This window comes from Protopterus annectens, chromosome 1.part2 (genome assembly GCF_019279795.1).
Source record: "Protopterus annectens isolate FY-2018-M chromosome 1.part2, PAN1.0, whole genome shotgun sequence".
NCBI lineage: Eukaryota > Metazoa > Chordata > Ceratodontiformes > Protopteridae > Protopterus > Protopterus annectens.
This window is the reverse complement of record NC_056727.1, coordinates 933,470,352-933,483,332: the sequence shown is the minus strand read 5'-3', so window position 1 is coordinate 933,483,332 and position 12,981 is coordinate 933,470,352. Positions and strand designations below refer to the sequence as shown.

At 45.8% G+C, this 12,981-nt stretch overlaps 1 protein-coding gene across 4 annotated transcripts in view; it reads right to left on the bottom strand.

Moving 5' to 3' along the window:
* Positions 1 to 12,981, bottom strand: part of LBR (lamin B receptor) — a 962,918-nt gene that overhangs the window by 728,230 nt on the left and 221,707 nt on the right. The window lies entirely within an intron of this gene.

Here is a 12,981-nt window from a genome sequence, read left to right as displayed (position 1 = left end):
TGTGAGGGTGCAGCATCCATTCGTGTGGATCCATGAAATTTCTGCTCAGGTTGTCCACCAGTACATTGTCCTTGCCTGGTACAAACTGGGATTGTAAATGTATCTTCAGGCTCAGGGCTTTTTCCCCAGAGAAGCATTGTTAGTCTGCAGAGGGGATAAGAATGAGTGCCTCCCTGCTTGTTTATGTACCACATGACAGTGGTGTTGTCTGTCCTTATTAGCAAATGCCCCTTGCTGTAGTGATTTTTCGAAAGTCTCGATTGCATGTATCACTGCCAACATCTCCTTTTGGTTTATGTGCAGATGTCTTTCCTTTGGCATCCAAAGACCTTGAATGCATCTGCCTTCCATGTGCGCCCCCATCCATGGTCTGAGGCATCTGTTGTAATTATTTGGCCTGCTTGAGGTCTGTTGAAAGACATGCCTTTGTTTAGCTGACTGGCTTGAGCCCACCATAAAAATTCCTTTTGCAGACATGGAATAAGTGGGATTATATCCTCTAGGCTTTGGCTGTGTTGAGACCATAAGTTTTTTAAATACCATTGCAGCTTTCTCATATGAAGTCTTGCCAAAGGTATCAGAAGGATGCAAGATGCCATGAAACCCAGGGCCTGCAGGATTTTCCTTGCAGTCAGCTGGGAGAGTTTTGCTAGGCCTTTGAAGTACTCTGGTAAATGCTGCTGTTTTTCCTCTGTGAGGTAGGCCATTTGGTTTTCTGTGTCCAGTTTGGCTCCTAGGAAGATAATCTGTTGGGATGGCAGTAGTTTTGACTTCTGAATGTTGACTGTGTATCCCAAGGCCTGCAGAAGATGCATGACATAGTCCAAATTTTCTTTCAAGGTTTGTTTGTTGTCTGCTTGTATGAGACAGTCGTCCAAGTAGGGGTATATTTGAATCCCCTGCAGTCTGCAGTGTGCCACTACTGATGCCAGGCATTTCGTGAACACTCTGGGCGCAGTAGATAAGCCAAACGGCAATGCTGAGAATTGATAATGCTCTGTCCCTGCAAGAAATCTGAGGTATCTTCTGCAGCTTTGTCTGATTGGGACATGCAGGTATGCCTCCTTGAGGTCCAGAGTGACCAGCCAAGACCCCTTGCCCAACATGGGAAGGAGTTGCTGCAACGTCAGCATTTTGAACTTTGGCACAATGAGAAAGGTGTTTAGAGTTGACAAGTCCAGTATGGGTCTCCATTTGTTTTCTTTTCTTGGAACAAGGAACAGTCTTGAATAAAATCCCTGGCCTTGCTCCTAAAGAGGAACCCTTTCTATTGCTTTTATACTTAAGAGCTTGGAAACTTGAGTGAGAGCCTCTGCCCTTTGATGATGTGGCAGGTTTGGCATGCCTTGTCTTATTGGTAATGTGTGGAAGTGGAATCTGTAACCTTTGTCTATCAAATCCAGAATCCAGTTGTCCTTGGTTAAGATATGCCAGTTTTGTGAGAAGGATAATTTTCCGCCCAAAGGTGCTTTTCTTTGAACCTTTGTAGGCGGTACGAAAGTCAAGTCATTGTGATTGTCCTTGTGGTGCAGCTGAGCTGTCTGCGCCACTTCTTTGATTTTGAGGTTGCCATTGGCGGCCCCTGTAAGATCCTCGGTATTGCCCTCTACCTCGGGCATGTCTGTTTTTTCCCCTTTGAAACTTGTCAGAGCCAGGGAAGGACCAATTCTTTGAGGGCCAGTTTCTACTGAATCTGGGTGGCTGTACCTGAAGGAAATCCTTGACTGTCTGTACTGACTTTGCTTTTTCCTCTATGGATTTCAATACATCTTGTGCATTAGCACCAAAAAGCTTCTGTTTTTCCAAAGGTGCATCCAGTAATTTTACTTTAACATGGTCAGGCAAAGGCTGATCCTTCAACCAAGCATGTCTACGTATCACAGCCCCAGTCATAGCTACCCTACATGAAGCTTCCAGTGCATCATAACCACACTGCAGAAAATGGTTATTAACCTGCTGAGTGTTATGTATATGATCCTGCAATGCCTTTTTATCAATAGGCTCAGGAGAGGCTAACTTTTTCTGTACATCATCCAGGAGAAAATCGCAGTTAAGTGACCTCATGGCTAGGGTAGTAGAGGTATATACTTTTTTACCCCATCTCTCCAGGGACCTTGCTTCTCTGTCCGCTGGCAGTGGGTTTTTGGCAGAGGAGGTAGCCACTCTATTGGGGCCCTGTGAGATAGTTTCTAGATCCACAGAGTGGGCCTTAAAAAGGTGCTTGTGAGCGTCAGGGACCCTATAGTATCTGTCCGGCTTGACGGGAGCAGGAGGAAGAGAATCAGGGTTGGCAATGGAGTCAGAAAAAACATCCAAAACATCCATAACTGGTGGAATAGCCAAAGGTCTGTGCTGGGGAAGCTTGAGGAAGGTACGAAGCCTTTTCCTGGAGTCAGCGAATTCCTGACCCTGCCATTGAAAATGTTCCCTCCTGGAATGCAGGACTTCTCCAAAAGAGAAATCCTCTGGAGGGGAGGCAGAGGGAATTGATTCCTCAGCATCAGAGTCCTCGTAGGCCTGGAAGGATTCTTCTTGGGTATCAAAATGCTCTGAATCCCCAGAGGCTTCATCCGAAGAGAGGTCGCCTGCCTGCTCAGTTCTAAGCCTTTTCTCTGCAGGTGGCTGAGAACCCCTGTCCGGATGAGGCTGAGACCCCTGATAAGGGAAATAAGATCTGCAGCCAGAGACATGATCTGCTTATCAGATGAAGGGGCCTGGGCAGGTTTAGGATGGGCCTTGGCCTGACTGGTGGCCTTAGCACGTGCAAAGGCCTTGATGGACATGGATACAGGAGGCCTAGCAGCCCCACGTGCTGGCGTAACCTTGTCCACAGAAATGGTGTCGGGTAGATCCAGAACTTCGGTTTCCGGAGGAAAATCAACAACCGGCACCGGAGAGATCTCAGAGACCGAAGGTAGTGTTAACGCTGTGTCATCGGCCTGGAGCGGTATATTTACCACTTCCGAAGGGACCGGAGCACTAGCGGAGGGTTTAGGAGTAGCATCGGTAGTGGACGCGGGCCGAGGATGTCGGTCCCGGTCCTTTCGTTTAGCTGATTGGGTAGTCTGTTGATCCGACGGCATGATATACGCAAAAGATTCACCGAAAAAGTCCTCAGCAAATTTTGCCCGGCGCCTGAGAGTGCGCTTATTAAAGCAAGCACAGGCCGACACGTCGTGGTCTGGGCCCAGGCAAGGAAGGCAGAGAGAATGGAAGTCCTTATGAGGTATTTGTTTACCACAAGACAAACAATTATTAACTTTCTCAATTTGTTCTGACATCGGCTGAGGCAAGAAAAAATGTTCCCCAATGGGGTACTTGGCTTTTAGATGACTTCGGTACTGAGAACACAGGAGCTGACCGACCGGCACTTGCGAACTGCTTCTGCTTCGGGCACCGCGCGGCAAGAAAGACTGAAGATGGTGGTGTCGGCCGATGCCTAAATACTCCAGCCATTGTGACGTCGGAGAGGAGGCGATACCAGCTGACGCCGGACCCAGACTTTGGAATTCGGCCGACCGAGGGCTGCCTGAGACAGGACAACCCATATGTTATGACTGCAGTTGCATTCTTGAAGGACATCTAGAATTACTTCAGATACAATATGCAAGTAGAGTCGTTAACAGAAGACCATTATTCACACATACCTCATAGCGACGTCTATGAACAAAAGTTCCAAAGCGCTAATACTGGCAATGAGATCAACATCTGAAACCATCCAGCTTTGTACTGTGATTTATTGTGAAACTGCACAACAGCAGAAACCTTATTTCAATTTATATTTTTGACTCAGACTTTTATGGTTTATTAGAAGAAAAGGTCAGACTGTAGGCAAGCACATTCTAGCACACCCCCCCCCCCCAGTGACCCAGCTGGCTATGATGAACTGTAACTGCAAACGATGGGGGGTACACGCTACTGAGTGTGACAAGAGCATCCATTTTAATACAACTGGCACAACCAGCACAGTGAGAATAACTACTTTACAAATTAGTTTTCTTTGCACAAGAATAGCTAAATATACTTATTATTTGCATATGGTTCGTGTGATTTCCTTAAGCAATTTGACATAATGGTTTCAATTTCTGTTAATTCTGTGGTTGCTGGCCTCGGCCTCTGTAAAAATCTTTAAACTGTTCTAACAGTGACTGGATTCTTTAAATTAGCATGCCATTAATAATTTGTTGAAGGATAAGCAGTTTGTCCAGAGTACTAAAAGCTATGTATATATGGGGGCAGCACATGATAAACAGTAGACCTCCTCATTGTCAAAAGCTGGATGATTTGGTTACTATTTGATAGTAAAACTAAAAAGTACAGTTTTGTACCTACCATAAATGTAGATGTTCGAGTGTTCACCCTGCTGCAGTCATCACACTAGGGTTATCCTGTCGTCAGGCAGTCCCCGCAGTCGGCCGGAATTCCAAAGTCTTGGTCCGGCATTGGTTGCTGTCGCCTCATCCCTGATGTCAAGTGCGCCAGGGGTATATACAATGCAACAGACACCATTTTCTTCAGTTTTTCCTGCCCCAGATGTCAGGTGCCCCCAAAAAGGTGGCCAGAATTAGTACCAAATGGAGTGAACACTGCACAAACACAAAATCCCTTCAGCTATAAGCAAATACATCAGTAAGGTATAGCAGAGGTTTAGCCAGTAGATCAGAGGGGATGGAGGGAGGGTAACCTGGACTGCAGCAGGGTATCTACATTTATGGTAGGTACAAAACTGTACTATGTTCATAGTGTTACCCTGCTGCAGTCATCACACTTGGGTTGAATCCCAAAGCTAAGGTAGGGGGAGGTATCATAGAGGGTTAGTGGAGGCAATAAGGCCCTGCAGAATTGCAGTGGCGAAGTTCGCCCTGGACTTAGAGAAAAGAGGTAAGTGATAGTGTTTGGTAAAGGTGTGTACTGAACTCCAAGTTGCAGCTTCTAAAAATTTCCTTGGTTGGAACCCCCGAGAAAGGCTGTAGAGGCAGCTGTTGCCCTGGTAGAGTGGGATCTAATGGTAGCAGGATCTAATGGTAGCAGGAACTGGTTTCCCATGATGGGTATAGCAGAAACGTATGCAGTGACCTATCCATTTAAAAATGGTTTGCTTAGATATATAGCCTTCCCTTGAGAAGTTGTAGCATAGGATACAAACAGCTGGTCAGTTTTTCTGAAAGCCTTAGTTTTATCCAAGTAGTAACGAAGCTGCCTGCGAATGTCCAAGGAATGCAGGAGTCTCTCACCTTTGTTCTGTGGATTGGGGAAGAAGGTGGGTAAGTGGATGGTTTGATTTAAAGCTACACTGGAAACCACCTTAGGCATAAAGGAAGGATTAGTTCGTAGAGAAACTCTGTCTTGATGAAAAATGAGGAAAGGTTCCATTGCCATTAGTGCCTGTAGTTCTGAGACTCTCCTAGCTGAAGTTATTGCTAGGAGCAGGGCAGTCTTCCATGACAGGAACTGAAGATCTGCAGAGAAAGCTGGTTCAAAGGGAGGTAGCGTTAGTTTTTCCAGAACAAAGTTGAGGTCCCATGTTGGTGTAGGAGCTCTCTTGGGTGGTCTAATGTTTTTTGCCCCTCTGAGGAACTGCCTTAGAAGAGGATGTGAAAATAAAGGTGGATCCGTGTCGTAGTGAGCAGAAATAGCTGAAGCATGGATTTTAATTGAGGAAAAGGAAAGTCCTTTGTGCAACATCTCAGCTAAATAATGTAGAATGTGAGGCTGAATAGTGTCTTGGCCTTTAGCTTGGTTCCAGGCCTCCTGGCTTCCAGAATAACATCCAGAACTGCTTGTGAAAGAGGAGCTGGTTGGATGTTTGATTTGCCATGCAGCCAGATTTAAAGTTTTGAGATGGCTGTGAAGAATCTGTTTTGTTGTGTGAGCAAATGAGGTATTTGAGGCAATATCCAAGGTGGGCTGTGAACCATATTTTTCAATAGCGGGTACCAGTGCTGGCGTGGCCAGTCTGGGGCTATGAGAATCAGTGGTGGTCTCTCCTTTTTGACCTTCAAAAGAACCTTTGTGAGGAGAGGTAATGGAGGGAAGGCATATGCTGTCAGGTTTTTCCAACTGAAAGAGAGCGTCCACTTTCCAAGCTTGATGGTGAAATGTCCTTGTACAAAATTTTGTCAGTTCGTAGTTTTGAGGACTGGCAAACAGGTCTATGTTTGGAAGGCCCCATTTTTGAGTTATCATTGCAAATATCTGTGGATCTAATTTCCACTCGTGGGGATCTTTGAGGTTTCTGCTGAGGTAGCCTGCCAATGTGTTCTTCTGTCCTGGCAGGAATTGAGCTTGTAACTGGACTTGGTAGGCCAGATCTGTGTTCCATAAGATCATTGCTTGCCTGCATAGAGGGTAGGAATGTGTACCCCCATAGAGGGTAGGAATGTGTACCCTCTTGTTTGTTTATGTACCACATTACTGTGGTGTTGTCAGTCTTTACTGCAAGTTGTCCTGGATGTAATAGATCCTTGAAGGCTGTCAGAGCTTTCTGTACAGCTAGCATCTCTTTCTGATTTATGTGCAGATTTCTTTGATCTGCAGTCCATAGGCCTTGAATGCATTGTCCTGCCATGTGTGCCCCCCCAGGTGTAGTCTGAAGCATCTGTTGTGATAGTTTGCCTGGCTGGGGGCAAGGTGAAAGGCTGACCCTTGTTGAGGTGACATGCCTGTGACCACCATAGAAATTCCTGTTGTAGGCAGGGAATGAGATATATCATTGTGTCCAAGCTGTGGCTGTGTTGAGACCATACGCTTTTTAGGTACCACTGTAATTTCCTCATATGCAGCTTTGCAAATGGTGGTATTAGTATGCAAGATGCCATGAAGCCCAAAGCCTGCAGAATTTTTCTTGCAGTTAATTGGGTCTTTGTTGCCATTGTCTTGAAATATTGAGTCAGTTGTAGTTGCTTGTCTGGAGTAAGATAAGCCTTCTGGGCCGTTGTATTCAAGCTGGCACCCAGGAATGTCATTTTTTGTGAGGATACTAGTTTTGACTTCTTTTCGTTTACTGTGTACCCCAGACAGTTTAGTAGATGCTTTACAAAGGCCAGATGATGTAAGAGAATGTCTTTGCTTTCTGCTTGGATGAGGCAGTCGTCCAGGTATGGATATATTTGAATTCCTCTTTGTCTGCAGTATGCAATTACTGGTGCCAGGCATTTTGTGAAAACTCTGGGCGCAGTAAATAAGCCAAAGGGCAGTGCAGAGAATTGGTAATGGGTTGAAACTGCAATGAAACGGAGGTATCTTCTGCAACTTTGTCTGATAGGGACATGCAGGTATGCCTCCTTGAGGTCCAACGTTACTAGCCATGCTTCCTTGCCCAACATGGGAAGTAGCTGCTGTAGTGTTAGCATCCTGAATTTGGGTACTTGTAAGTGTTTAGAATTGAAAGGTCCAGAATTGGTCTCCAAGCATTGTCCTTTCTGGGCACTAGAAAGAGTCTTGAGTAAAATCCTTGGCCTTGCTCCCATGTAGGTACCAGTTGAATGGCTCATGTCCATGACAGCTGTAATTTGCTTTTGTGCCTCTGCCCATTGATTTTGTGGCAGGTTTGACATTCCTCTTTTCATTGGCAAGGTGTGAAAGTGGAATCTGTATCCTCGTAAAATTATGTCTAGGATCCATTTGTCCTTTGTGACAATGTGCCAGTTGTCTGCAAAAAGTGCGAGTTTTCCCCCTAAGGGGGCTGCCAAGAGTATTGCTTGGCCAGATGAGGTGCAAGTCATTGAGTTTTGCCTTCTGGTGGATTGAGACCAGTCTTCTCCTCCCTTCTGTGGTGTAGTGCCCCATTGGTGAGGTTTATATACTGGGCTTGTGGTTGTCCTCTGCCCCTTAGGCGCCTGTATTTACCCCTCTGCGGTCCGTCAGTGGCTGGAAAGGACCAATTTTTTGTTGGCCAGTTTCTGCTGAAGCGAGAGGGTTGTACTTGTAGGAAATCTTTGACTGTCTGCATAGATTTTGCCTGGTCTTCCATTTTCTTTAAAACTACTTCTGCTTTAACTCCAAAAAGAACATCCTGCTGTAAGGGAGCATCTAGTAGTTTTGCTTTAACATGATCAGGCAGAGTTTGTTCCTTTAACCAAGCATGCCTACATATAACAGACCCAGTGACAGCTGCTCTGCAGGAGGCCTCCAAAGAATCAAACCCACATTGTAAGGTATGGTTGCCCACCTGCTCAGTGGTATGCAAGAGATAGTGTACTTTTCAATTCAGCTTGTTGGGGGAGGGAGGTTATTCTTTGCTTTAACTGAGAGATTAGAAATTGCTGACACTTAAGCATATGAAATTGACAATTCAGTGCCCTCATAGCTAGTGTGGCTGAGGTGTAACCCCCCCCAGTCTAGTGCTCTGGAATCCCTCTAAGAAGGAACTGGGTTTTTAGCCATAGAAGCCTTAGCCCCCTTGGGACCCTGGGTCAGCTATTGGGCTTTTGTAAAGAAATTTGTGGGAATCAGGCACTCTGTAGTATCTGTCAGGCTTAGCCGGAACAGGAGGTAGAGAGTCTGAGTTGAAACTGCATTCTAAATAGACATCATCCACAATGTCCAAAATTGGTGGGATGGCAAGGAGTCTGTTTTGGGGGAGTAAAAGAAACTCTGAGCCTTTTCTTTGAATCCGAGTAGTCCTGACTTTCCCAGTGAAAATGTTCCCCTCATAGTGTGTAAAGTTTCCCCAAAGGAGTAGTCTTCAGGAGGAGAAGCTGAGAGAAGAGAGTCCTCAGCATCAGAATCTTCATAAGGAGAGAAGGAATAGTCTTGGTCCTCAGAGGAGTCTGAAGAAATGGACATATGCTCAGAGGAAGCAGAATCTTTCTCTTGTCTAGGCCTTTTGTCAGGAGGGGGCTGTGAACCCCTGATTAAAAAAATCAAATCTTCAGCCATTTTGAGCATCTGTTTCTTAGGCATAGGGCCTTGAACAGGAGACTGAAGTGCAGTCCTTTTAGATTTAGAAGGAGTCTTCGACTTAGAAAACGTTTTAATGGTGAGTGTCTGAAAACGCCTTCAGAAACCAATGGCGTTTCTGTAGCACCGACGTCTTTAGAAGTAAAGTCGCCTGAAGTAAAAGGCTGCGTCAGCCTGGTACAATCCGTCAAAATTTCCGTAGCTGTCTCGGGTTCCAGAACTGCGGTAGTCAGGGGCTGCGTCAGAGCCTCACTGAGAACCAGAGACCGGATCAGCCGAGGCCGCTGAATCTGGCTTAGGCCTGGGCTGTCTGTCCTTATCCCAGCGTTTTTTTGTGCACGCCGGTAGTCGGTTGCTCAGACGGCATGGTGTAGTTAAAATTTTCTACCAAAATAGTGTCATGCGAAATCAAATAGTCTTAATAGTACGCTTATTAAACCTAGCACAAAACAGACAAGAAGTGATGTCGTGGTCTGGGCCTAGGCAAGGTATGCAATAAGAATGAAAATCCTTATGAGGTATTTGCTTCCCACAAGAAATACAATTGTTAACTTTTTCTGACATCGGTCTGAGGCAAGAAAAGTTTCCCCAACGGGGTACTTAGCTTTATAGAAGACTTCGGTCTGAAATTCGAATTCGAAAATCTCAGGAGTCGGCCGACCGGCACTTGCGAACTGCTTCGGGCACCGCGTGGCAAGAAAGACTGAAGAAAATGGCGTCAGTTGCATTATATATACACCTCGCGCACTGACGTCAGGGATGAGGCGACAGCAACAGACGCCGAACCAAGACTTTGGAATTCCGGCCAACTGCGGGACCGCCTGATGACAGGATAACCCTAGTGTGATGACTGTAGCAGGGTAACACGAACATCTAGATTTAAAAATTATCGCACTTGTGCAATTAGCACAACTTGAAAAAGCTGTGTTGCGCACATTAATGACTGTGCTGATGAAATAAATACTAGGTGAAATGTAAATGGAACACATTTAAGAACGAAGCACTCTCTGCTAGTAAAAATCACTCAAACCCGAATAAACATGAGACTGCAAATGGCAACGCTGGAATTAGCAAACAAACTAAGGAGTCAGAATATAAAAAAAAAAGGGAGAAAAGAACTATTAATGCTTTAATGCCAAATGATAATACACTGAACAAAAGGGCACTGGCTTTCATACAATTCCTGTGATCTGCATACTGCATATTGTTGAATCACAAATGCATGAAATCTACATAAAATGGCATCATTGTTCCAAGAGAGAAGTTAGAAAAGAAAGAGACAAGGGCCAGACTAAGAAATCCAAGTTGAACTTGGAAGGAGCGATGAAGAACATAAAACAAGAAGTTATGTACTCACCATAACGTTCAATGTATGTAGTCCATCTCGCCTCACATTCTTATCCATGGGTTCGGAGCCGAATATCGGCTCCAACTCGGCCTATTTACTAGCTCAAAAGTCTCTGATTGTCTGGGCTAAGAGGGTAACCCATAGTACACTTCTTCGCATCCCCAGATCTAGTTTGCTGCAAACAATTCAGTTATTGCATACATAACACATCCATACGAACAAAATATCCAAACAAATTAATCAAAGGGACTCTGCATGATAAAATTTTACCTCCAAACCCTCCAGGCAGGGGGAAAGGCGGGAGGGTAAGTAAGAATCGAACGTTATGGTGAGTACTTAACTTCTTGATATAATGTAGTCCAATCTCGCCTACATTCTTACACGTGGGACAGCGTCCCTAGCACCTACAACCCGGGTGACTCATAGGAAAATACTCCCGAGAACTGTGGAGCCAAATGAAGATTTTCCCCTGGAGACCACGTCCAATTTGTAATGAGACACAAAAGTGTGAGGAGAAGCCCAAGTGGCCGCAGCACATATCATCCATCGACAATCTAGCTTGATAGGCTGTGGAAACAGCTCTTGTAGAGTGGGCTTTTGGTGGAAGGGGCAAAATTTTACCTGCCGTGTGATAAATGAAGGAAATACAGCTGGTTATCCATCTAGAGAGCGTGACCTTTGACACCAGATAAAGTCGGTTTCCAGAAAAGGAGACAGAGTTGGTCAGATTTCCAAATCTCTTTTGTCGGATGGAGAAAGCGTAGCTGTCTATGCACATCTAGTTGGTGAAATCTGAATTCTGCCTTGTTGGAAAAATTGGGGAAGAAAACTGGCAGCTCAATTGACTGATTTATATTGGACAGGGAAGCCACTTTGGGAAGGAATGACGGGTTTGGTCTAAGGGAGACCATCTTTACAGAAGATCAAATATGGGGGTTTGATGGAAAGGGCTTGGATTTCGGAGACCCTCCTCGCTGAAGTGATAGCTATTAAAAAGGCAGTCTTCCATGTTAGAAACTTTAAGTCGCAGGTAGCTGCAGGCTCTAAGGGTGGAAGAGTGAGGGCTTAAAGAACAAAATTGAGGTCCCATGGCATAAAAGGTTGTGATACCGGGGGACGACGCAATAGGGTACCTTCAATGAACACTTTACATAGTCTGTGCGCTATAAGGCTAGGTTCATTGACCACGTGGAAGTTTGATATAGCCGCCAGCAGAACTGAAGCGGACCCCTGATAGAGCAACATAGACAAAAATTCCAAAACAGAATCAATCGGAGCCGTGTAGGGATCAATTCCTCTGCAATGAGCCCAAATAGAGAATCTTTTCCATTTGCTAAAGTAGATTTTTCTAGTGGATGGTTTATGAGAGGATGACAAAATATGGACTACGTCTGGCGAAAAATTATGACATCTAACTAAGGATGGAAGTGGAGTAGCCAGGCTGTCAGCCGCAGTGTCCTCAGAGAGAGGTGGAACTGTCCCGACATGTGTGTCAGTAAGTCTGGAAGGGGTTCCAGAATCCAAGGAGTATCCACAAGGTAGGGTTGAAGGAAGGGGAACCATAATTGACGAGGCCAGTGTGGGGCAATCCGAATCATCCTGCTTCCCAAGGATTGCACTTTCTGAATCACCCTTGAGAGAAGGGGAAACTGAGGGAAAGCATAAAGCAGACCGGAGGGCCAATTGTGAGCTAGAGTGTCCCTGGGTGATTCCCCCGGTGGGGGGGGGATCAGCGAGAAGTAGTTGCTCCATTTCGCATTGAGGGGGCTGACAAAAAGGTCGCAGCAAGGTTGACACCATCTGCTGAAGATTCACTCTGCCACCAGGCGATTCAGGGACCACTCATAGGGCATAATCGCCCTGCTTAGCTTGTCTGCTATCACATTTGTCTTCCCTGGGATGTGCGTTGCCACTAGAAACTGTTGGAAGCTATTGCCCAATGACACACACACGCATGGACTCCCTGCATAGTGGATAAGATCGGGTTCCTTCCTTGCTTGCTGAGATACCACACTACTGACATGTTGTCCGAGTGTATCGCGATAGTCCCTAGAGGGAGGACTTCTTGAAGTGCCTGCAATGCAAGAAGGACTGCTCTCATCTCCAGGATGTTTATGTGCAAATGTAGCTCGTGCTTCTGCCACGTGCCTTGGACCATCCTGCCGAGATAATGCCCCCCCCCCCCATATCAGGGAGACATCCGTAGTCACTGTGGCCACAGGGACGGGTGGAACAAAGGGTTTTCCTACGTTCAAGTTCTTGGTGCAGAGCCACCAACGAAGGTCCTGCTTGCATTTGTCTGTCATTAGGATTGGAAGGGACAGCAGAAGTCTTTGGAGGGACCATTGGACAAAGAGAAGCCATTGAAGAATTCTCATGTGTAATCTCGCTAACAGGACCAACATGATAGTGGCTGCCATGGTCCCTAGGAGTTGAAGAATCAGTCTCGCCTTCGCATGTCTGAGGCATCAGCGTGAGAATTTGTTGTTGCAATCCTGTGATCCTTTCTTGTGGTAGGAACACTCGCATTTGAATGGAGTCCAGCTCTGCTCCTATAAAAATTGACACGCTGTAAGGGCAAAAAGGCAGATTTTTTCCAGTTTATAGTAATGCCTAACTGGTGACAGACTGATGGTAGTGTCCCTGGTCTGAATTAGTAGATGCCTGGTGGGGGCAGTGAGGAGCCACTCGTCCAGGTACGGAAACACCTGCAATCCTTGAAACCAGCCTCA